Source organism: Coturnix japonica, chromosome 3, assembly GCF_054131305.1.
Source record: "Coturnix japonica strain WE chromosome 3, WE-NBRP24, whole genome shotgun sequence".
Classification (NCBI taxonomy): domain Eukaryota; kingdom Metazoa; phylum Chordata; class Aves; order Galliformes; family Phasianidae; genus Coturnix; species Coturnix japonica.
This window is the reverse complement of record NC_140665.1, coordinates 25,011,525-25,037,537: the sequence shown is the minus strand read 5'-3', so window position 1 is coordinate 25,037,537 and position 26,013 is coordinate 25,011,525. Positions and strand designations below refer to the sequence as shown.

Below are 26,013 nucleotides of genomic sequence, written 5' to 3'. Positions count from 1 at the left end.
TGACAGCCACATAGCTTGCTGTGGCAGGCAAGTCCTGCTGGAACTATGAGTTGTGCTCTGCTGCTGGAGGCAAGCAAACTGCTTCAAGGCTATGTTACCTGGGATTTAACAAGTATAGAACTTCTCAAACAAAATTATCCTATTTAACTGAAAAAGATTCCTAACAAGGGATTAGGCTTTAATTAGTACGTCCAAATACAGATTAGGAGGTCCTTTTGTTTGAAAACGTTTGCCCTTTTGTTTAAAAATGATGCCTTTTTTTCTTCTTTTTTTTTTTTTTCTTTTTTTTTCTCTTTCTTTCTTTCTTTCTTTCTTTCTTTTCTTTTCTTTTCTTTTCTTTTCTTTTCTTTTCTTTTCTTTTCTTTTCTTTTCTTTTCTTTTCTTTTCTTTTCTTTTCTTTTCTTTTCTTTTCTTTTCTTTTCTTTTTTTTTTTTTTTTAAATAATCTTATCCAAGTCAAGAAACCATACTTACATTTGGCTGTGCATTTTCTGGCTTTGTTCTAATAATGCTTGACCTGCCCATGTAAGTTGATGGAGTGGATATAAGAATTGTGCCTAGTCATCATGATAACTCATGTGCAGTGAGCAGGGTAACAGAAACAAGTTTTTGTGACAATGTAAGGGGTAGAAATCCTATGCAAGAGGAAATACATTTCCATACATCAAATACCATGCAATTTAATGGAGGAAGCAATTATACCTTACAGTGCTGCTGGAGTCCGGAGAGCGCTTCTCTGTTTTGTGGGTACCCACATGCTGGAGTTAGCCAGCATATGAACTCAGCGTATTGATCGCTGCCGCTTGAACTCTGGACTTAACGTTTCTCATTGGTTGTTTGCTTTAACCACAGAGCTGAATGGAGCCTTTGGAGACTATCGCAGTGTAAATAAATACATGTGTGTTTGTTTCTAGCCTGTTTAAAAAAAGAAGGAAAAAAGTGTGTGTCAAAGAAGGGGGGAAACTGTTAAGCATGCATTTGCGTGCCTTTGAGATGCAGGAAGTACAGGAAGTTAAGGGGCTTGGGGGAGGGCTAGGAAAATCTTTCCTGGGGGTATAACAATAGAGAAACACAGAGAGTGGTTAGGTGCTGTTAGATTAGATTAGTGCAGATTTATTTAGCCAGCGCTGTTCGTTTTGATATAAATCATGTAGAGATACTCACAGCTTGCAAAAAGTCTTATTCTCCAGATGAGCATGGTTAGTATTTTCTTTTATTATCTACAGGAAGAGACTACAATTTTTACTTTTTATTTTTAATTTTGGTAAAGAGACTGAAAAGGAGCTAGAGAAGGAAAGGTGGCAGTGAAGTAGTTCAGGCATACTAAATTTCTCTGCTGCCACAATCATCCCTAGGCTGGAGTTTTGTTCATCATCTGCCTTAACAGTATTTTTCTCTGTGCATTTGCTGTTGTTATAATTTTAAACATGATGAAATATGCTGACTTTAGCAAGTTTTATGTTTCAGCAAAGGAGAGACTGCAAATAGAACAAATGAATTCACAGTTGGCTAGGGCTAATTTTGTGTAGTTACTAGCTTACATCATGATTTTCTCTGCCAGTTAGCTGCTTGAAAGTAAAATAGGAGTCATGGCATGGCCTGAAACTGAGAGAAAGGTTGGAGTTTCAGAGAGAGAGAGCCTACTCACACCATTGCCAAATCTCCTTTCATATACATTGCGTTTGCAGGCATAAAATAGGGCACAAATCTGATGGCTTCAAACAGTCCATCTCCATTCCTGCACTTTCCCTTCAAAGGTTTTACTTACTGTAATCTTGAAATTTGCTGTGTGAGAGAAACCTGGTGTAAGATGTGGCTGTGGATCATTGCAGTGCCTGACAGTGACAGAACAGCCCATGATGAAACCTCCCTAATGTACCCATAGCTGTTTGCAATACTCCCTGGGGGAAGCATGGCCCTGAACAGCTGTGCTGCAAGAGCATGACAGTGCTGTAGCAGTGGGAACCTTTTCCACAGTGCTGGAGCAGGCAGTCCCTTAACCACACCCATGTATCACTTCCCATTCTTGCTTCTGGTGTTTTTTTCTCTTGTTTTCTCCTAGGTTAGCTATTTTCTCCTCTGACCACTAAAAAGATGCATTATTACATTCTTGCTTACTGCCTCTGTAGATCCAGTTGTTAGTAAGAGCTCCTTTTACTTCTTTACTTTCTGCATCATCTGAAGGAAGATGATGAGCCTCTCCTTGGCTCCAATCCCATACCAACCCTTCTGTCTGACAGGCACCTCTCTTTAACCTACCCCCATAGTGGACAAACAGAAAATGGGCTCCTGCAGTTCTCAAAGCTTTCTTGCTGGAAAGGGACCTGTATGACCTTTGATAAATAAATCTTTTTTCTCTATATCTTACGCTATTAACATAGCTTTCTTCTCAAGTCCTAAATGCTGATCTATTTATCCACATTGGTTGACTGTTCAGCTTTCTGCATCTTGATTTCTAAACCAAATCTGAGGTATCAAGTGGTTATAAAAACTGTGTGTAGACTTTCTGGCTTAAGTTAAACTGTAGAGTGGATTTGTATTTCCCAGTATTTCCCTTGTCTCACTTTGCTGAATCAGTTTCCAGTGTCCCTGAAAAAGAATGTCTTGTCTCCTTTCTGGTTTTGCTATTTCCTTTTTGTTGGCTGAAATATTTAGTAAGAATACTACTACAATCGAGAGCCATACACAAAAGTATAAATAGAGTGAGTTTCAATGGCTCAGCAATGCAGGTCAGATTTGGCAATCCGCATTTTAAAATGCGTTTTCAGATCTTCTTTAATTCTTAGCTGTATACATTTCTCAAGGTGTTTAGTTGTTTTTTCCCCCTTCATTTGATTTAACAACTTAATGCTAGGCAGGCTGGAGGAAAATCCTTTTGTTGTTATTTCTTTACTTCCTTACTGGTTGTGGTGATGTCATTGTGTTTGGTCTTTTGTCACCCTCTGAGCATTGTGTGGTAAAAACATTGCAAGGTAAGAAACCTGGATTGCTTTTCAGTAGCAGAAAAAAGACAACTCACATCATCACTGTGTGCAGTAACTTGCTTTAAACACTGTATTTCTGGGTCATTTGGGTGAGACAGTCCTGAAACTGTAGCATGGTCAGGGCTGTGCATCATGTACCGGTCCTGCTCTGCTGAAGGACTCACCCATGCTGGCTGGATGGGGAGTGTGAGGGCCACAGGATGTGACTATGTCAGTGTTTGGTTTCTCTGGGCTTGCTGGAGAGATGTCAGCATAATCTGTGTGTAAGAGGCCAGGACAAGTGCGGTGAAAACCACAACAGAGGATCCCTCTCCTCTGTCTCAATATGAGGCACCTCTACCTGGGCTTTGTGGTGTTGCCACTATGTAAGTATGTGGTTCGAACACTATGATGAAAAAAACCCTTTAAGATATCACAGATTCTCCTTTTGTGAAAGTTCCTCAACCTCCCCCACCTCCCAGCCTTCTCAGCATCACACTTGAGACTAAGTGTAACAAATCTTGCCCTTATTTCTCATCACCTGTTGCATGCATGTCCCGCACTATGGAGGCTATGGTGCTCCTTTTGTACCATTTGTCTGTATTGAGAGTATAAGCCACAGTTTTGTACTCTCCTTATTCACACCATTACTTGAAACCGACATTTTTATTTTGTGTGCGTTTGACAATGTGTGAAATACATGTATCAGAAACGTTAACTGTAACCACCTGCTGTTTTCTCCATAGTTATGTGTATGCAAACCTACTGTAAGTGTTGGTATCTCTACTTTGGGAACCAAAGAGACCTTCATCCTTTTCGAGCTGCCCCTCTCTTGCTCTAGCATGAAAAAGAGCCTTGCTGAGATAGGATCCTCATTGTCTTGTCTTTCTATTACATCAAGAATCCATATTGTAGCAACAATAATGTGGACCTCCCAACATTGCTGGGCCATACAGGGAGAGGTACTCAAATTTGTCCTAGCTCCAGGTCTGGAAGGCGTTTAATTTCTCAGAGAGAGCATCTGTAGCTATTTTTGAGAATGTTTGAAGTCTGTGCATACCTGGATAAACTTTGGAGGCCCTTCTTTTAGCTCTGAATTTCAATGGTTATGCTAGTGACCTTTTTCATTATGAGAATTCATGTTAATTCATGGCAAGCCAGAACATTATTATAAACTTCTCAACTGTTTCATTTTTTAGGGCTTTGAAATGTAATCAGAGGTGGACTTATCTGATACTAAGAGATGAAACAGTTACCAGCCTTAGGTTTCCTCCCTTTTATTTTTCTAGGAGGTTACTGCCAGAGTAAACTGAAATTGGAGGTGGTTTATGTTAATGCTGCAGCCTGCAGACTGCACTTGCTTGGGAGTTTATCCAGCAGGATCAGCTGATCCCACTGCAGGATGGTGACCTCTGGCAGAGGCACAGGACAGAGACAGCTGCTTCAGCTCTCCCAGCTAAACCTGCTTAAGGCGGTGAGTGGGAGTTGTTAATACCACGATTTGTTTAATTGTTGGGCTAATAGAATTTTTGTGCAATTTATTACAATACAATGCATGAAGTGGAAACAGAGGTAAGGTTGAGTGTGCCACATGGGAGCTGGTTCCTAATTATTCTTTTTCTTGTTAATAAAAGCCTAAATGAAAATAACCATAAGCATATTCAGCTTCAACCTTTGCAGCTGTATAAAAAGACAGCCCACCCTGAGAGGTCTGAAGCCACCGGGGTGCATGGTACTTTTAGGAATACAGGGCAAGTGTGAGTTTTTAATTAGCTTGGTCTCCTGATTTTTCTCCAAATATAGATAGGCACTTCTTAGCTTTAGTACTTGAGAACAGGCAGTCAAGCGTGTTCTAGAAGCTGTTTGCTGGGAAAGTCTGGTAGAAAAGTGGAATCCAGAAGTTATTTCTACTTTAATAAAGAGAGGATAAAGTTTTTAATGTTAGATTAATGAAAGTGGTGCCCCTTTCCTTCTCCCTTCCTCCCCCATAATTCACTTTGTAAACAAAACTGAGATAAACCAAATAGCTGCTTCAGAAACTATAACATGGATCGCACTGGTGTTGTGTACTGGTTTGTGCGGTGCTGCATCCTTGTTTCAATGCTTCCAAGCCCTTGAAACTCATAGGGTAAGATGTGTGTGCTGTGGGAGCTTCCTTCTATGCTCAGGCCTGCTGCAAATCTGCAAGTAACAGTCCTCTCAGTAGAAAAGCTGAGGGCACTTGGCACTGTAAAGTACCTTGCCCATACTGGAGATGGTGACAGAATTGGCATTGAGGAGGTGACTAGTCATTCTGTGAGCCCTGGTCTGGGGCCAGTTTTCATTTTCGTCTTGTTCTCTTTCTGTTTTTCTTTCTCTCTCACTTTTGTTATTTATACCAATGAGCAAATGTTGCTTATTTTTAGCAGCCTTTCCATTTTGCTCAGGCACTGATCCTCAGTAATGGAATGCCTGTGGCTCTCCCCAGAGCACTATCCCATGTCTAATAAGAGCAGACACGCAAGCTTTCGTGTAGGGAGTTATTGATTTGTTTCCAGGCACGTAGGTGTGTGTTGTACATGTAAAAGGTGCCCATGCATACAGTATATCAGCACACCGACATCTTTGCAAATAGCTTGAATGATCTGCATTGGGCTGTTGATGAGAAATTATTTCTTTATGTTGTATACTTCCATAAAGCAAGCAGACTTGCAACTTGCTTATTTTAGAGTGTATAAAGCCAATAAGAAAAAACCAAACACGCCCAAGTACGCACACCCATATCCACTAACAGTGCAAAAACGAAGTCTCTCTCAAGGGCAGATAGTTTCAGTTTGAGGAGGAGCAAAGGAGAGGGACCAATTAATTGCAACAGATGTAAGAGTTACCTAAAGGTATGTAATGCAAGGTCCCCCTCCTTTCCTCTTCCAGAGCTTGTGTTGCAGAGTTGCTAGCACAAAGGGCTATAGTCTTGAAAAAAGTGCTGAAGAAGGACTTTCTTTGAGGTGTGGATGCCCTGGGAACCCTTCCTTCACAGATTAGCAGCTGACCAGCAGCATCTTCTGACTTCCACTGAATGGCCCAGCAGCTTATTTCTACTTTCCTACTTTGGGAGACTTTGGGAGACATTAGGCACTGCCTCTCTTTTAAGCTATCTTAGACCTTAAATAAAACACGAGGGTATATTCAGCTTGAGACAACATAGATTATCCTTGTCCTTGCCCAAATTTTATCCCAGAAGTATATCAGCACCAGGCAGGAGTAGTTATATACTTGAACTGCAAGGAAGGAGGTACAGACAATTATTTCTTGCTTGTCCATGCTAGTCCTTCATCCCTCCAAGGTAAGACGAATTTGTTGGAAGAACAATTGCCCTGGATCACTGCTGCCCACTTTGCAGCAGAAGAGCTCTGCTGCTCACATTAATGCTTTTATTGCTGTGGAGGACATTACTGACATGTGCTCTGGCTGGAGCCTGTTGCAGTTCTGTCTGGAAAGAAGCCAGGAGATGAGGCTGTCCCATGCCCTTGGTGTCACTGGGATCCTACCCAGCTTGCAGGCATGGCTACATAAGTGCTTGGATCTCTCAGCAGGGCTAAGTTTGAAAACTTCATATAGGGTTAGGGGCCTAGAGGAAATTAATTTACTGTATATAGAGGAAGACAAGCCAGAGGGAAGCATTACTCAGGTGCAGCCACATCAGCTGGATGGCTCAGAGCTTAGATTGCTAATGCTGTCTACACAATTGCTCTCACTTTTGCCGTTGCAAAGGAATTACCATTGATTGCAAGTAACACATATTGGAGACAGTGGGACTAAAGCAAAGCTTGTTTAGAGAACAAAGATACGCTGCCTTTGAGAGCAACTAAATACCTTTTCTTTCTTAGATCTTTGTGATCCCTCCACCTTTTGCCTTGCTCCAGTTACTGCTGGTTTTAACCTTGCTTTGGTGGATCTCTGGGGTGAAGCAATGTTACAGAGTTATCTAGCTCAATCTATGCCTGTAAAAGGGGGGCAGTAGGCCTATGGGCCTCCTGGTCCCTGAAAACAGGGATGGAATATCAATAGCAAAAATTATAAAACCATGACAAGCAATCTGCTGTTTTCCAAGAACCTGTCTTGTTGCTGTCGTTTGGGATCCAGTTCTTGTTTACTACCCTGAACCCAGTGGAAGGGGGAAGATATCTATTCTGATGTTTCTTCATTATTATTTTTTCAGTTCAGCCCTATTTGTATAGTGAGATCTATGTGCTGCTCTGCCCCTAAATTACTAAAATTGCAGTGCAGTTGTCTAACGTTTATTTTGAAGTAAATAACTCTTTACAACTGGCATTGAGATTAACTACCATCTCAGTCTGAAATGCAGAAAGACATTTAACGTGTGTGGGATGTGATACCCATCTCAAATAAATGCAACACCACGTCAGGAGATGTTTTCATATTTTTCAGGTAAGCAGGCAAATGTGGGGAAAAAGGTTAGTCTATTAACACCTCTGCTCAAAGTGAGCCAACTTCCTTTCTACATGGAATAATTATTTTCTCACATAAGCCCTGTAGTACCTCTGCTGTGTTTGCACTTGCAGGTCTCAAACATTGCAGTACAGACTGCCCTTTATGAGTGGAGTCTGAGGTCATGTGTCTGCATTTCAAATTCACTTTGCGTGGGCTTTCGTGCAATGGCTTGCGGATTCTGTAGGTGTAGGGCTACAGGATCCCATATTTCAGGTGTGAAGAAAGCAGAACACTTTTTGGTATTTAAAACACCCGTGTGTGCAACTCAGTGCTATGAATACCTTTGGCAAAGCTTTATGAATTCTGTTGATTCATAGCTGTCATCTCACCATCTGTAAGGGAAGGGTTACTTATAAGCAAGTATGTCATGTACATAACAGGATCATTTAGAGCATCACTAGAGTGTAAAGGTAAAGTGAATTTGGGCACAGAAATCATTATGCCTCTGTGGAAGACTTGCTGGGAGGAATATTGAAAGGCTTTTTGTCTGCCATAGCCCAGGGCTCACAAGTGATTTTAGGTGTCTGGCAGTTCATGCTTCTGTTTATTCTGTTCCAGCAAGGATTATACTTCTTTGCCAAAAGGCAGTTCAGAAATAGGTGATGGTGGGAGAAGTGGTTGTATGCAGCATGCTAAAGAAATATCAGAGATAAGAAGGCTTCTATCCTGGACCATGAATCCTGGAGCTTTGGTGGATAAAAAGTTACAGCTGGAGTTGGAGAGGATGTAATGACACACAAAGCTTTGGTCTAACGATCTTCTAAAGTTTTGGCCATGACTGGATTAAAGAAAATGAAAAAAATATATATCTAATGAATGCTGAGGAGAGCTGGCCTGCAGCTGTCCTCAGCAACTCTCTTGAAGGTCTTTTTTCACTACATGCTTAACTGCTGCATGTCACTGTTTTGAGCAGCTACTCCTATGCGCTCATCTCTGAAATTATCTCCTAAAACTCTGTACAGCACCTGGAAAAACATTATCATTTGCGGTGGCATTAGCAACTAGGTTCCAGTCACGGTTTTGTGCTAGGCACACTATAGTTGAGATAGGATAGGCTGCCCATGTCCTAGAAGGCTTATTTTCTATCTACAGACACCTAACATTGAAAGAGGAAATGGGTAAATGCAGTCTGGCTCTTTTCTCCCAGTAAGAGCTGGCTAGACCAGTGATTATTCTTAACAGGTGTGAAATCACAGTAAGATTGGAGCAGTTTGACAGAGCTGCAGGAAAATTTGATTTAAAACAAAACAAAAAAAGTCTACACATATTAGCTAGGCTAGGGGAAGGACTTCAGCAACTAAGGGTGAGGATGTATTTCAGCTTTTCTGGACTGTCTTTGCTATCTGATTTTTGTGTATCCATATAGAAAACATTTTACTCTTAGGTTAGAGACAGAATTTATACACCGAGCTGCTTTGTGCTGTGATCTGCTAATCTTGCACCCATAGCATGATTTAAAGCGGCAACCCCAGGTGAAAGAGAGTGATAGTACTGAGGCTGGTGCAAGGAGTCCCTATATAAGGTGAATTCTTAGCCATGCAGAGTACAGTTCCACAGGAGCAGGTCGTTATGACAACCTGAGAGGAAGAAAAAAGGCAAATATATTGATGCAACATACCCAGTGGTACGGCACACTGCAAAAAGGGAATGGCTGTTCTGCAGTGAGAAAGGCAATCTTGCAGCTCCTGGAATATAAAAAACATCTGAAAGGTGCCTGTCTTTGCTTGGAGGATTTTTTTTATTTTTTTATTTTTTTATTTTTTTGGGTTCCCCAGCATTTTTCCAGCGTTTTAAAATCAGGAATGTTTACTGTGGGAAACTATTAATGAAGCCCAGTGGAATGGTGACAGGAGGGGTAAGTGTATATAAATTCAGGAATTGAACGGGTATATTCACTAGGAAACAAGGTGCATTACCAACATCTGTTAACTAAAATATGGTAACGAGCTGAAGGTAAGACTTTAAGGCTGTCCTCTGTGCTAACAGGCCCACGTGGGGAAACTGGGAGAGCCCTGGGGTAAAACTGCAAGCCATCCAAAGGCCGTGCTCAATGCTGTGGCTGTTTTTAAATTGCTGTAAATAAGATGCCTTCTTGTCCTAGCAAGGATAAGGCATTAAATGAGATGCTTTGCGAATGTTTAAACATGGGCCTTTGCTAATATGTCATTGGCCAGTTAATAATTTTTTGGATAAAATTATTCATTGTGAAAGCTTTAAAATGTAACTCCTTGCAACTGATCATTTAACTGAAGGAGCTGTATTCTGAAACACTTTCTGATGCAATAAAGGAGTCGGGGACTTCAATTTTAAGAAACTGCTGTTGGAAATATACTTTTGCAAGTCATTTATTTTTATTATTATTATTCATGGAGTATCAACAGGAGGAGAAAAATTAGAAGAAAAGCAAAATTGTGACTCCCCGTAAAGGTGTAAATATGGAGCTACTGAGCCATAGCTGTTCCTTGGAGCAGCAGCTGGCAGCGCTACCTCCCATCCGTGCCGAGTGGGATGTGCAGCAGAAGCCAGGGCTGCAAAGCCTTCCACCTGTTTTTGAAAAGTAAGCACACGCAACCTGAAGTTACTCAGCGTATTCGTTTGGTCTTTGGCGGTCGGGTGATGTTGTCACTGCCACTTTTCTGCTGTCTCATATCTCCCGTGACATGTGCCAGCTGATACGGGAGCTGTGACATACCACACCCCCGCGGCTGGGACGTGGCTCACATGGTCTGGACTCATCCAGAGAACTTTAAAGAAACTGATAAGCTCTATCTTGTTTAACTTGGCCTTTGGGAGACGTTTGTGGAAATTTCTGCAAAGGAGGTGACATCAGTTGTTGTCACAGCTGCTGTGTAAGTCTGCAAGGCTGTGTCTGTTTAGTATCTGGCTGGGGTGTGTATGTGTGTGCCAGTAGATATTGATAATAGATTGTGTTCCAATCAGAAGCCAGCTCATATTGAGTAGGTGAGGAGGTTCAATTGCTTGAAATAGGTGGGTCATCATCAAAGCTTGATGTGATGATGGAGAGCGTAAAATTAACAAAGCAGAAAGAGAAGCAGCTCTGGAGTGCTAATACTGCATTTGAAACAAACCTTCTCCCAGGGGAATTCCAAGTGTTAGCATGTGGGACATGCTCCAGCTGCTTGCTGCTCAGACTTAAAATAAACCAGGCAAAGTCCCACGTACAAGCCCTACCAACTGAGGCGGGCTGCTGCTGCTGCAAACTTTTCATCTTTTCCTCCAGCTGGGTCGGAATGACAAGAAAGGAGGAGTAGGAGCATTTTGAATGCTAATGTTTTGCACAGCTTTGCTTGTGCTTCTCTGAGGTGACACGTTTCCCAGGGCAGTTATGAATTTCACAAAAAATCTTGGTATATGTCAAAACACTGTCCTAGGAAGACTGGAATTAGTAAAGAGTTAGAAATAGTATTTTTACCTTGTGTGATGATGACATTTCTATCAATACTGCTGCTTTCACAAGCTGGGTACTTTTGAAATTGTAGCATGACTTAACTAGCAAAGAACTACTCTCCTTGGATATTGAGATTATTTCTTAAAGAGAAACACATTTGACTTCATTAAGTTAAGAAAATAAACACACCATATAGCAATATTTAAGAGGAGAAGATGACTGGGAGATGCATGGTTATTTGTCCAATGGCTATGGATGAATGCCTTTGGGGGCGCTCTGAAAAAAGGTTGTAACACCGTTTGCCTTGTCCTGTGGTTTGAGATTGATTTCAGGTGTTTTTTTTTTTGTTTTTTTTTTGTTTTTGTAAGATTTGAATAACCTTCTGACTGTAATTTATTTCTAAGGTGCTGAGGTGCTTGGGAGGGGTGGGAAACAAGCAATTTAGTGCAATCTATGCAAATTATGTCTAATTTTTTTCTTTTAACATTTTCCTATGTGAAACTCCATTCATCAAGGCTGCTCCGTTTTTCACTGATAAAACCTGTTGAGCAACGTAGCACGCAGCATTTAGGAATTTAACGCTCCTATTATTGTCAAAGCATAGATATCAAACTACACCAGTCAGCTTGGGAAGTGTGAAGGTGACTGACATGATCCACCTTCCTACTTCTTCTCTTCTTCCTTTAGATGCATACATACTAATTTGTGTTCACATCAGCAAGCTTATCCAGAATGTATTTATAAGAGTGAACTCTGCCACACTATGGTTAATCACATACAGTGCTAGGGATATCTTTTGAAGGTATCCTGAACACTGTGACAGAAGTATTTGTCACTCAAACTATTTATAATTCTAGGAGTTTAGAGGGCAGACATGTTTATTTTTTTATACAAAATGCTAGGGCTTCTTTTGCACAAAGAAAATGTTGTCTGTATCTGTATGGATGTGTGAGGCAGATCCTTTGGATGCTGTTTTCAGACAGTGCAGTATTTGCACCCCAGCTGCACTGCTACTTGCCTGGTCAGCCCTTGTGACTTGCAAGTGACTTTGGGGCTATGGTGCTCAGTCTGCTGTGAACTGTTGGAAGAGGTCAGTGCAGGGTGACTCAAAAAATGTAAGGCTGTTGTCCATGGACTTCAGTTTTCCAAGTAGCACCTCCATAGAAAGCTTTTTATGGGTTTCCAAATTGAAACAAGCTGTACGCCTTTCCTCTACTGTTAACCACATTGCCCTTCTCCTCTGAAAGGTGTGTAAAACTATATGAAACCCAACCAGTGTTGGAGAAATAGGGGAGAAAAAAAAAAAAAAAAGCCACGGTTATCAGTTATGCTTTCCTAACCATCTCAAGGAATTGGTCCTGAAGAATTTTTGACAGTTTACATCCAACTCATCCTTCCCTCCTATTGCTTGTTCCACATCTTGAATTATTCTTAACTTTGTGTTTCTGGGAATTGCATGCAATGTATAGATACTGTGCTTTCAGCAGGCATGCAAGGAATGTTATGAGGGTAGCAAGCTTCCCTTTCCCGTTGCCACTCAGATGATTTATGTACCAGTATAATGAGAATGAATGATGAGCTGCTGTTCACTGACAGAGACCTTATGGGTCAGTGTGTGCCAAAAAGGTTGATAACCTTTGTGCATCAGGTTTTGTTCTGAGGAGACAGAAGAGGAGAAAAGAGTTGTTGGTAGATGTAAAACTGGATGGACAAAGTAAAGGGTATTAGCCAAGCTCTGGCAGTAAAGCTGAAAATCTGAGCTATTTATACAGTTGGAAAGAGAGTTGGGGTATTTTCATTAGTTTGGCACACAGTATTGACATTTATAGAGCTAGGAGATGATCCTGCCTAGAATTTCAGTCTCTTCTATTTTTTAGGTCTGTGAGACAGCATGATATATTGCAGCGTTGGTCTGAGCATTGGCCAAGCATAACTGGAGGGGCAGATTGCAACCTCTGAAATGGAGAAGTCTCTAGGTCACTCTAAATTTGCCTAGAGACAAAGCATGTTAAAGTATTTTACTTTCTTTTTAATTTTTTTATTTTTTTAAGTCCAAGAGCAAGATAAAATGTCAATTGACAGAATCACTATTACTACTATATATGTTATTCACTTCAGCACCTTTTCCATATCATATCAAGTTAATGACCATTTGTGTGTCTGGTATACATCCAGAACCCCTGTTGCAAAGTCAAGGTTGTGTAAGATATCCCAGTCTGCATTTGTAAATGCTATAGCACACTTTCATTTTGAAAAGTATCATGAAGCTACATAAACAGAAACCATACTTTTTTTTTTTTTCCTAGAAGATATGAATTAAAGATTAAATAGTGAACATTTTCAGTGCCTATATTGTAGTCATCTTGAACAGAAGCCTAAGCTTTATGCCTATTGGAACTACGTCAAATGAAGGAATCTCTCTTCTAGTTTTTATCATACTCTAAAAATTTAGGTTGTCTCAAATGCTCCAGCAGCTCCACGAGCTCTTGAAGCTGACTTAACATTTCACCATCCATTTTTGCAGTGTGATAGAAAACTCAAGGCAGGACTTGAGGGCTTAGGTTCTATTCAGAGGTTACCCAGTTGCAAAGCATTTTTCTGAAAAGTAAGGCAGGGAACTGGGTGCTCTTATGCATACACCTGGAAGATAATTGAAAATCACTGTGCTACATTTTTCATTAGAAAGTGCCATAAAAAAATTCCCCCTGGAATGATATGAAGCATGCACGTTTTCCCTTTGAAAGGCGTTAGCTCAGTGTTTTTATGTGTACTTATGATGTGGTGGTTGGGATGGAATTTAGAAGTACTCCTCAGCAGTGGGCTCATCAGCATCCTTGTGCCTGTGCTGGCTGCAAAGAAGGGCTGTTATTTAACTATGCATCATCATATTGCAGCCCAGGGAAGTCAGAGGTGTCTCTGCCTTTGTTGCTTTGCATTCACAGCTGGTCCAGGCCACATAACAGCAGCAATGGGGAGAGCCTTCTGTGCTCTGTGCACAGCGGGTGCTGCCGTCCTGTGTGGAGCAACCAGGGAAGAAGGAATAGGACAAAGATGCTCATTTGGGAGCTCCATCCATTCTAGATGTTGCCTATGCCTAAGTGATTTCATTCAGCCCTGAGCTTGTAATGGAAAATCTTGCTCGATTACAGCTTAATATACCCTGGTTTATATTTATGACTGAGTTGGCTTGAGTTAACAGTACCTGTAGAGATATGCTGCTTGCAAAATATGCCTTACTAGCCAAAGCATGCCGTTTATCAAGATGGCTTAGGGAGATCCAGTGCTTCCCTGCAGGCATGTTGCTACTTGTAGCTGTATTTAATAAAATATATATTGCTAGATTATTGCAGAGTGGTTTGTACTGGCTTTTTTCTTCCTGCTTTTGAATCCATTTATGGCTTTTTTTTTTTTTTTTTTTTTTTCCATCAGGAATATGAATGTTTGCAAAAGCAGGGTCAGATGGTGAGACTGGATTGAAGGATATTTAGGTTCTTAGGATGATGTTAAAGAAACCCTGTGGCCTCAGCAGTGCTACACAGTCACATACACTGGAGGTCTCTGAGTTAACACCATGATTGGAAGCTTTGTAAAGTGTTTTGTGTTCTCCCTGTGCTAATTAACAGTTGTGCCTCTCAGCATACCTAATTAGCCCTGTTTCTGCAGCATCCTTAGGGGCATTGCTAATCAGCGTGGGTGCTTTGCTATACAGACACAGCTATATTGCCTCTGGGTTCCAAGTGCAGTTGGTTCCAAGGCATCCGTGCAAGGCATTGCAATGTGCCGTGTAGGCAAGCCTGTTTTTTCAAAGCTGCCTCAGGTTCTCTAACAGCCTTTTGCTGTATAAACTTGCCCCGTGCATTAATGAGACCCCAAAAGTTTATGCAGGGAGAAGGATAACAACTTGGGATATGAGCCAGGGCATAACATTTCAGGAGACAGATGTTTTAGGGTGAGTCCAGAATTTATTTGCATTTACTTTACCTCTGCATCTACTTGTTACCTTTGGATTAAAGGATGGTATTAAAAGTAAGCACAAGCTACAGTGAGGCAAAAAATAAGCCTATACTGAGGCGTATGAAGTCTGAACCTGCTTTTTTGCAGCTTGCTGGTTTTTAGTTTTAGGTTCTCAGCTGAACTTTTAGTTGCTAAAAGGTAGTCATGAACCAAAGCATTTTTAAAGGATGTTTTCCCATTGCTGTGGTCAAATAATAATGGTAATGAATCAGCATTTATGGTTTTACAGACCCTTCTGTCTCTGACCTTAAAGCCCTTTGCAAGCATGTGTAAGCATGGCTCACAATAAGCCCTGTGATGAGGCTACAAAGCAATTCCCATAGCATGAGTGGTAAATCTGAGATGCAAAGACCTGCCAGAAGTTTCTTGAGTTTATTAGAAAGAACATATCTTCTCTGATTTAACTTACTTATTCTTGCACTGTGCTCCTCAGAATTTTCTTGTACGTACATTGTCTTATCAGTGCTATTTTATCTCACTGATTCACCAGGTGAATGCAGTTTCATTTCAGCTAAGCTGATCTGAAAACGTTGCACTGCACTATACAAGAGCTGCAGAAAGGTGGCTTATTATTCACAAAGGGACTGTACACTGCAGGGAGCTGATAAACAAAAGGTCCACTGTTTCTGTCTTCTCTTACAGTATCGGTAGCAACAGGACTGCGCTGATGCCTTCCCTGATAGCTCAGCCTTGTACAAGAAAACAGCACAATTTGTGGTTGCGAATGGCAGCCTCTGCATGGAGTCTCCAGGGCCCAGCAGCTCAGTGGGAAACTTCTCCTGCTGAGTGGAAAAGATCCATCCAAGGCAGCCTGAGATGCATCTTGATCTTGTTTCTCTTTGTTCTCATCTTTCTAACAGCCCCGCAGACACATAACAAGGAGCTATCCGATTTTCTCTCCTTCCCACAAGGAAAGCCTATGGCTACACCTGTGTAATATCTGAATGGATCTTGGAAGTGGACTGAAGCCTGCGGTGCTTGTTGTGGCTTTGCTGCACTAAGTTTGGAATGCCTGTGAGTTTTACCTCTTCCTGCAAGTGACAGTGGCAGTTGTTTAAGACCCTTCCTCTGCTGCAAGGAGAGACTGGATACATGGAAATGCCCAGGTCAGGTGATGGGTGTGCGGGTCACACCAGAGCCAGTGTGGGATGCATACCAGCAGGTGAAAAAGTCTAGATGGTCCCTCATGAGGGACGTGGCTTAGTGGGCAATATTGGTATTAGGTGGATGGTTGGACTAGAATAGAGATCTTTTCCAACCTTAACGATTCTATGATTCATGAAGGATGAATGCTGGATACCTGAAACAGAGAGTGGAGGTGTTTTCTGCTTCTTTCCCTGTTGGAGGTACTGTGAGTAATGCTGAGTCTTTGCAGTGCAGGCAGGAGAGGAGACTGTCACAGCTAGATCCCTTTGTGGTTGCTTTAACATCCACCTGCCAAAAGCAGAACCATGCTGTGGTGTGAAAGGGGTCTGTCTTCCTATGCTACTGCTTAAATTGGTTATACTTAGGCAGAGCTGTGAGCTTCCAAACAAGAGGTAAAGTCTTCTGGTTAGGGGTCTTAACAATATCCTCTTCATACAACAGTCTTCTGGTCTTAATGGTCGTTGTAGTGGGAAAATAGCACTGTTTGCATATATGGATCCTTCTTTGGAATCTGAAAACCATTCTTGCTGGAGCTGTGTGCAAAAAAAAAAAAAAAAATAAAATCTGGAATTAAAAAAGGCTTAATGAGCAAAGAGGAACAGGAAACAGCGAAAGATGTGTGTCTCAGCAAGACTTCCACAGAGAAGCCTCAACATGTGTGCAAGGTGAAAAGAATAGCAGGATGACTTCAGTGTTGGCTTGCAATGGGCAAGGGAGGGCCCTCTTCATTAGGGGCTGGCAGAGAAGCCTGCAAAGAGAGAGGAAGTACAGACCTTGCAACAGTAACAAGTCCTTTTCTAATAAATTATGGGATGTGTAGGAGTTCATAAAGAAAGACAGCCTTCCTGATCCTCGTATCTTTAACTCCTTTTCTACCTGATGGAATTTTGCAGTGGTTCTCCTGCTTTACTCAAACTTATGTGCATTATGTTACCTTACACAAAAAGGTATCTAAAAGGCCGAAAACCAATACCAAAATCTGCACCAGAAAGAGTAGAAAGCCAGAGCTGCTGTAGAGTTTTCAGAGGCTGCATGATCCTGATCTGAGACATCAGTGTGGTAGGGCTACTGGTGTTAAAGAGGCATGTACGTTCTTACTGAGGGTGATTTTTTTTCCCTGAGTCTTGGTTCCAGTAACAGATGCATCTGGAGCAATGCATCTAGTCACCTAAACCCTGTTTATAGTCAGTGGGAATAAATAAGTGTGTCCACAGGGCAATTCATCCCACCTGTGTTAATTTGGGGGGGAGGGGAGAGCTGTGGGTGGAGGTGGTGGGAAGAACTGCTCCTGGGAAGGGTTTGCCCACTGCTGCTGACCGCATAGGGAGCTCAGGCAACTTTCTGGGGCTGCTTTTTGTTCACAGGAGGAGTCTGAGTGGTGAAGCACTGCCCGTGTTTTTGATTAGACTGAAACAAGGAAGTACTGAGAAAAAAAAACAAAAACAAAAAAAAAAACCAAAAACAACCATGAAAGAAGGTGATGCCTTATTGTTCTCAGGCTGAAGCCCTGAACATTAACCAGATATTGCAAAAGTGTAATAAGGGTCTACACCTTTAAATGAGGGATGCAGATAAGAAGAAAAATTCTTGTAAGTTAGGTGTGCTCATAGCTGAATGCTTGCTAGCAGGATCTGAACACAAGACATGAAGTCAGTGATTGCTCACAGGTTTTGCTCTGGTACTGATGAAGCTGTGATCAGATTTAGAAATTATAACAGTTTTCAGAGATGATGATGCTCTTGAAAATAATTTTGCAGCATAGATAAATATAATGAATTGTGTAGTACCATAATGCAGAATTTTCCACTCCCCTCCTTATGTTAGGCTCTGTTATCTGCAAGCCACTAGTTTAAACAAAACATGTGGGTTTTAATTTACTTTGCAACAAAAGTCAAGGCTAATTTTCACAGAAATATTTAACTTTGGTATCAAGATGGAAGTGACCAACCCCAGATTCTGACAGACAGTTTCATCAGTCTAGTCTAACATCTAACTTCTGTTGCAGCAATGCCTTTTATTCATAAAAGTAGGTAAGACAGCAGGGATGAGCACTTTCCCAGCCTAATGCATCCCGGATGATTCTTGTATGGGCATATTGCATATCTCTACAATCTGAGCCAGGCTGGCAACTGTGCTTTACTTGCCTCTGCTTTTCTCAGAGCCAAATGCCAGCGGAGGTGCTCAGCACCCTTTGGGTCTGGCTCTGGGGTGGTGCAGAGTATGGCTGAGAAGGAAAAACCCCATATCCATAAGGGAATTGCTCTCTTGGTTTTAGAAAACCATTCTTAGCAGGCGTGTCAGTTCCTCTTTAAGTGACCCTACTTTGTGCAGAGCCTCATCCAGAGCAGCAGTTTCTCTCTTCCTTCCTCCTTTTCAAGTGTCTGCTGCCTGATGGAAGAAAACTAATACTTAAAGAAATCCACGGCTTGTGCAATGGAGCACATTTAAATAGGAAGCAAGTTAGCAGAAAGTTTCTTGCTGAAACTTGAAACTGTACTGAAACATTAGATCTAATATCCCAGAGTTGTTGTCTTGCTGTTATCTTCATGAGCTGATTTATGAATTTACATTATACATCTGGCTTGGGACATGCATTTTGGTTCAGGCTATAAATTGTTCCCTGTGCCCTCTCCCCCTTCTCTCAATCCCCATGGCCCAGAAAAATTAGGACATGTTTGTAAAGGTGCTGTTTTCTTCCTTGGCCCATGTGCTGGCTGGATGACTCATAAACCAAACACAGATAATATCAGTTGGCAGTTATTTAAACCTGAGGTTTCAGGTTAAGGAGTAACAATGAGTGCAAATCTAGCTAGTGAGAGACTGTTTGTAATGGGTGCACGTGTGCTAGAGCTTGAAACTTTTGAAGGATTGTACCCACAAACCCTGTGGTACAAACTCTTAAGGTGCTCTACAGGGTGTCCATTCTAGGGTGTTTGTGCTGATGATGTGGGGGTGCATCTACTTCTCAGGTGTCTCCCTCCTAAACTGCGGCCCCTTCCTGGGTTCCACAGAGAGGATTCCCATGGTCCTTTGTGCAGACACCACTTGCTGGTTGTAGCAGTGGATTGCTGGTCACTTGTGATGGAATGGGTTATCCCTCATAGAGTAAAGTATCTGTATAATAGTTTTAAAGGATTTGTGTTGTGTATGTACCATGAGTTAATTAAACTGTCCCTGAGAATGTTCCCATGTGCTGGGACATGTCCCTTATGGCCATGGGCTGCTGGAGGCAAGGCATCTGCAGTAGACAAATCACACGCAGCCACCCAATCTCACAGGCGCTAAGAGATGTTGCTAACATAGATGTGGACCATTTAGAGGGCATTGAGGCACAGTACTTAAAAATGTGCACTGACAGATTTCATTCATTGATATAGATATAGTCTAAGAGCTGGTCCCATTATTATAACACAACAGTAACAACTATGATGTCAGAAATGTTTTCATTTAGAAAATGCCCTACTTTGTTATGGACAAAATGACCATTGGCTCCTCTCACTGATTTTCTCACTGTGAATGGGCAGGTGTCTTGAGAGCTTCTTGCTTCCAGTTCTTTCCCACAGTTTTTTCCTGTGTGCAGCCCAAAGAACTTCCTTGCTGCTGCTGCATTCTCTCTTTGTGGTGTGGGTAATAACTGGTGCAGACTACAGAGCAAGAAAGACCTCAGTAAGCACTACACTGGGGTAATGAAACTGAACGTGCAAAGTAAGCCAGCAGCAGAAGGGAGATATCTCATTTCCTATCCAGTCCTATAGTGTTGACAGGAGATGGAAGAGTCTCTGGAATACATTCTCTCCTTATGCTTAGAGAAAAGTCTCTGCTTCTATATCCAACACTTATCCTCACATTCTGGCCCCAGGAGTTTAGAAATGCTTTTTTTTTTTTTTTTTGTCCCTGAAGAAATGATAAAGAACACTAAAACTGGTAGCAAGACTTTTTTAACTTGAATAGTGAAGTACTTTCACACTTTCTAGTGACTTATTCTTCCAAGAAGACCAGTGTATATTGCTAATGTTGCTACTGTGGACAACAACATGAACAGCAAATAAAAACCACTCTTAATATGAAGTGATATTCTGCCTATGTAGTCTGGTAGGTATGTTGATGTCAAATGGACATAGGAGTCTATAATGATTTTTGAATAATTTATTTGATGCTGTTTTTGGTCAAAACTGCAATTGGAGGCTTTTAGTGTTTTTTTTTTTTTTAATTTTTTTTTTTTTTAGCTTTGGACATTCTGGTCAGAAGTGTGGAATGATATTGAGAAGAACAGCTGAGTTGTCTACCTGTGGACCTTCTGCATTTGTGATTTGTTGGCCTACATCACTTGATAGAGCTGATTTCATTGCATTAGCCACCTTGCACTGAGAACTGTGTTCTTTCAGGAGGAAAAGTCTTTATCATGTCAACATGTATTGCCTTTAGGCTTAGTCTTTACTGGGGATATTAAACTACTTAAAATTCTGGAAACATTTGTGAACAAGGCACATAAACACATTAAGACATCCTCGAACAATTTACAAATAGTTTAATTAATGTTTGGAATAGCTTACCTTTTGCAGATTTAATAGCCAACTAAAACTGTGGTGTTTGAAACTGAGTTCAGTGCCAAACTGGAAATTAATTTTTTTTCACCAAATCACACAAAATTGTGTGCTCACAGCTCATCAGAAGCCTCATGAAAGATTCATCATTCCCAGGAATAGGAAATTCTCAGAAAAGGCTACAGATGAATGTTGGAAGTAAGAGGACAAAACTTAAATTTCAGCACGTTGTGTTTATACAAAGCTAGTTCAGCTGATTCGGTTACAAACCATTCATTCCTGTTGTGTAAGCATGGCCCAACTCAGATATGAAAGTGGAGTTGTTTTTCTGAAACCCCATCCCACCAAACCTCACAGCTGCATCTTTTTATCTTCCAGTGTGGTTTTGGACAGCCGTAAATAGAAAGCATACAGATCTCCATCTCTGGTTGCTAGTTGTAACCTAGCAATGGCTGTAAAAGACTGCAGAACCTGTATGCAGCTGAATCTTGTGAGTTCCTCCATATTATCTACTTTGCATTGTGTATTCATGGTGCTTTCAGGTTGTGTTTTTTGTTTTTTGTTTTTTCCAGAAACTGATCCTGCCAGTGTCACCTTGCAAGAAAAAAAAAGCCACAACACCTGAAAGCAGGGAGACAAAGTCTCTCAAACTTCACTGTACTTATTTTGAAAATGAAATACTTTGTATGTTTTTATAACTTGTGAGGAAAAGCAACTCTTCCTAAGGACTACATAAAACTCTGCAGTCCTCTGTCTGCTTAACAGTCAAGAGAAGAGGGGTAAGCATTATTGACCTGGGAGATGATCAAAGTTACTTATCTGATTAAAGATCGATTGGCTGAGTTCTGTTACATGGAATGAACAATAAGAACATGTTCAACCCAGTCCTTTGAGCAAATGATGTTGTGTTTTCTCCCCACTACAGCATCAGAAAGTTATGTTGTAACCTTTGCTTTCACTTCCGAAGTGTTTTGCTCTGATTCTGCGTGCTATACATTTAATTGGTAGGGCGTACTACCTCCATGGTGGGAAGAAAGTTTTTTTTATAACCCATATTTAACTTATGGAAGTAAAGTCTGCATGCAGTTAGTCTCTATTCTGTGTAACTGTGGCAACAGCACAAAGATTCAGTAGAGTAGACAGTGAATTTCAATGGTACTGCATACAGGTGTTTGGATAGCAAAGGATTTGCTCAAACTGGAAAACTGGAAGAGGTTATTTCCCCCCTCCTCCCCCCCCCCCCTTTTTTTTTTTTTTTTTTTTTTTTTTTTTTTTTACTAGTTTTCCATTGATGTACATCCCAGTACTCAAGTATAGGAAAACAGGAGAAGGAGTCAAGTTATGGTGAGAGAGCTCAGTGCTTATGTTTGGTTTGACAGATACTATGTTCTTATAAGCCTAATTTCTAAACGAAAAGAGTCTGGAGACATTTGGATAAACAACTGATGATGTCTGAAGTTTAATTAATCCTGTTCGTTAATCTGTTTCTGTACCTCTGATGCAACTACCTCTGCATGTTCTTCCAAAACATTTCTACTGTCTCCTTTTCAAGAGCTATTTTATTAGAAATGTTCTTAAGCAGTGAGTCAGTATTTACCAAAACATTCCTAAATAGCAATCATCTTCTGGTGTATAAATATCAGCGCTCAATTTACATGCAATGCTGCTGCTGATAGTTTGCTTTATTTTACTATTTCAGACATTTTTCTTGACTTTCTATTGTACTTTCTTGGGAAGCGGATTATGAAACCTTCCTTGCAAGATCCACATGCCAGTTACCTGGGTAATCAGAAATTAATGGTGATAATACCTAAAGTAAAGCTTTCAAATTCTTTAGTGTTTTCTAGTCATATTTATTACTAGATTTACAAGTTGCTTTTTCCTTCAAATAACACACTGCCAGTTCTTTCTGCATTCACTACTAAATGTCAGGAGTTGCACAGAGTTTGGATTTGTTCACAAGCAAATAATATTCCTGCAAGGACTATTCTTCATTGTAATTCCAGATCTTGGATGGGAAGAATCTTTCTTCATGGCCTTTAGCCCCTTAAGTCGGTTTTGTTTCCTTTGTTGAAAGCCCCTCCTGGAAAGCTTTCTGTTTGTTCTCCTGGCCTGGCTAGCAGTGCCACTGAAATGGGTGTTCACATGTTTAAATAGGCAAAAAAATCCTTTCATTTTTAATAAAAATAAATTTAATAAAAGACTGCTGCTCCTCTGCCTAGCCAGTGTATTATATGAGCTGTAGACATTCCCTGGAAATGGTAGGACTCCCAAGTCAATGTTTAGGGTTATTGCGATAATGTGGAACTGGCTTCAGAGCAGCCTTTGGACAGAATCTCCCTGGCCCTAGTGGCACCAGCTCATTTTTTTTCTGCTTGGGGAGGCACAAATGAGAAGGAAAGGGCATGGGATCAAGGACAAACAGGTGGAGTCAAGTAGCACATAACAGAACTTTATTTGGCTCAGTAACATAAACGTAAACCAGAAGACTCTCCTGAACACTCTGTCAATGCTATTTTTGCCTGCAGGAGTTCAGGTACTGGAGCAGTGTCTATTCTGTACAAGCAGCTAAAATACAGCAGAGAGGGAAGTGGAGCTTGCCTGAATAAGTGCTAAAATAAATCTACAATCAAGAAGTGAGGTGGGCAAAGAGGACCAGAATGAAAAAATAAGTTGGTTGATGATTGAGATGTATGTACTTGGTTCACAGTAAACCAGAAAGCCACTAAACACTACAAGAAAGAGTACAGTTTTAACAACAGAATACAACTGTATTGTTTAGCAGATGTCTACTATAGCATTTATCCTACCACCTGCAAATTTGCCACCAATGTAAAATTTGAGAGGAGATGAAAGAATGGTGCCAGTAAGTGCTCTTCTTAGAAAAATAAGACTAAAACTGAGTTATTTGCATCTATTTGATGTAGTTTCCAAAATGTATTGGGCATCTTAGGTGACAATCTGAGACAAAATAATTAATCTGACTTCTAAGCCTGAGAGATGAAAATTCTGTTTCTTCTGACCTTTTCTAGCTCCTCAGTGTATGTGCTGGTACAGCTCTGAACACTATGACTTGTCTGAACTCTGTGTCAGTGGGGTGACTTTTGTTGACTTGACTGAGTTTTCTGTAGGAGTGTTCTGAATTGTCTCCATATCTTTCTAGTGTTAACTTTTAAGGTCAGCTTTAATAAGATTGCTTGACTAATGACAGGAATCAAGATGTTGTCCAACAATTTTTAAACAGGTATCGACTTGGATTTTGATCAGTTTCTATCCTCTCATGTTACCTAGAGTAATCCTGAGTGAATATTCTACTCCACATCTGCAAGTGCTATGACTTGTACTTAAAGGTTCTTTTACTCTGTGAAATAATTTATTGAGATATCTATATTGGAGGGATTGCCAATTAGGAGTAGTCTGGCAAAAATATTTGGCAAGCCATGTTTGCTTGAAGATATGTCAAGAGACTAAGAGAATGATTTTAAAAACTCTTAATATAAGGAATAAAACAGTTTTTCTTCTGAAGTTTCTATGAAGTATGTGTAAGTTATCTGTTTCATGTCTTCAGAGGTTTAAGGAATTACATATATTCCTCAGTATTTACCCTTACAGCAAATCTTACAATACTGCTAATTGAATTAAATAAATACTTCCTGTATTTCCATATTTCAATGTGTTAAGATGATAGCTAGCATACAATGATGTGTAGTTAGTTTTCTGGTTAGTTTACCTCTAAGAGATATGCTGGCAGGAAATTTAAACAGCAGCAGATCCTATTAGCCTAGATGCAAAGTTTTACTCCTGAAAAATTATGGAAGACGCTAGTAACTGTATTTGTACCCACCTGCATTTAGGTGTCACCTGAAATTATAAAGGGCTCTGAGTTATCTCAAGATAATTACCCAAGTGTTACTAAACTTGCGTTGCCTAGATTCAGTGCAACAAACCTTGATGCGTGTAGTCACACTTGAAAAGACTTCTGCAGTTCATCAAGAAGCCAAGGCTTTGGTCATGTGTCCTCAGATGACTGATTAGGTAATATTTGTACACCTCTACAGGAAAAAAAAGTTTTCATAGAGAACTACGTGAATGTTGGGTTTTCTAGTTATTAATAATCTTTTCCTTATGAAAGTAGCCTGTTACATTGTTATATTTACCATTGATTGTATCCTGATCTATTACATAGTGGTCCTCCCTTAATAGTGTCTGAGGACCTCTTCTTTCTTTAGAGATCCTGCAAAGTGGGAACACAGTGGTCCTCCTTTTAAGGGGAAGAACTGACACTAGGTGCTGTGCTGAAGCTCATCTCTTCACCCTGTGCTGCTGTGCATGCTAACCAAGTGTTAGTGCACTTCTCTGCGCCTCACAGCGGGTACCTGGAGAGAACCTGGCCTCCTTGTGCTGCACCCCACTGTGCAGCAGGGCTGGTGGTAGGTGAATGTTTACACAGTAGCACTGGGTTTTCTAATGCTTGCAGAGATGATTTCTCACCTAAGGTACAAGGTGGAGTGACACCACTGGGGACAGTCCGCCAGGTCATGCAATAGGGTTTTGTTTGGGCTGGTAGCAAGGCTAGGATGTTGTGAGCTGCCCACCCAAAGGGCAAGGGATGAAGGGCAGAGTGTCTGCTGGCCACATGTCTTCTCCTCAGCTGCTGGTGGCTTTCTAGGGAGCAACGCTTGTGCCAGGGCCACTCTGGTACCTTCCTTACCCTGGAACCAGGCATTTCTCTCATTCGGCCTCAGTTTAATTCGGGTGGCAAGTGTTTACAGAGTATATCCTCTACTTAATAAGGCTTCTGTGACAGTTGTTTTGTCCAACTATCATCCTGATGTAAATGTTTTCCCCCGATGGTCCTTGGATACCTACTAATATACTACACTTTCTCATGTGTTTGCTGATTGTTGTTTATTTTTCTGAGACATTTGCTGGATTCATAAAGCACAACTTTTTCCACTCTACTTCTGTTTCAGGGTAATGTTTAATCCATGACCCAAAACAGCTTTTTAATTCTCTTGGTTATAATAAATTGCTAAATGGAAAGTAATGGAACCAAGCTCCTAAGCTCGATGAGCTTTTGTTTGAGGTTGAACAGTGAATCTTAGAAAGCTTGTTTTTCACTTGCCCTGAAATCTTCCCCTCCTGCCTGCCTTCTTTCATGCCAATAAAAGGTAACCAGAGACAGATGGGGACTCACTCTCTACCTCCTTACAATGGGAGCGTCCTCTGAATGCCTCTTTCATGTACCTGCAGAGACCCTGCTCTGCTCCCTGCCGTGGCTGAGGTTCTCAGAGGTTCAATAGGTTTTCATTGCCCGCATTTCTGATCTGAAACAGACTGAGAGAAATGAGTGCTAAGTAAACGCGCTGGCACTGGTGCCAGCATCAGCATTCCTGCATGCTGTGCTCGTGCTGGCTGTGGAACTCTGCAGCGGGGGTACTATGACC

General features: G+C 41.0%; 1 protein-coding gene across 10 annotated transcripts in view; it reads left to right on the top strand.

The window, feature by feature from the left end:
* Positions 1-10,045: 10,045 nt before the first annotated feature.
* Positions 10,046-26,013, top strand: part of LOC107311182 (uncharacterized) — a 301,670-nt gene continuing 285,702 nt past the window's right edge. For 3 of the 10 annotated variants that reach the window (XM_085543052.1, XM_085543051.1, XM_085543050.1), the window contains exons 1-3: positions 10,068-10,302; positions 15,737-15,890; positions 20,249-21,345. The gene's annotated coding sequence lies outside the window, so the exon portion shown is untranslated. Of the gene's footprint in view, positions 10,303-15,736; positions 15,891-20,248; positions 21,346-26,013 lie in introns of all 10 variants that reach the window. The other 7 variants (XM_085543047.1, XM_085543048.1, XM_085543049.1 and 4 more) reach the window with 7 other exon arrangements.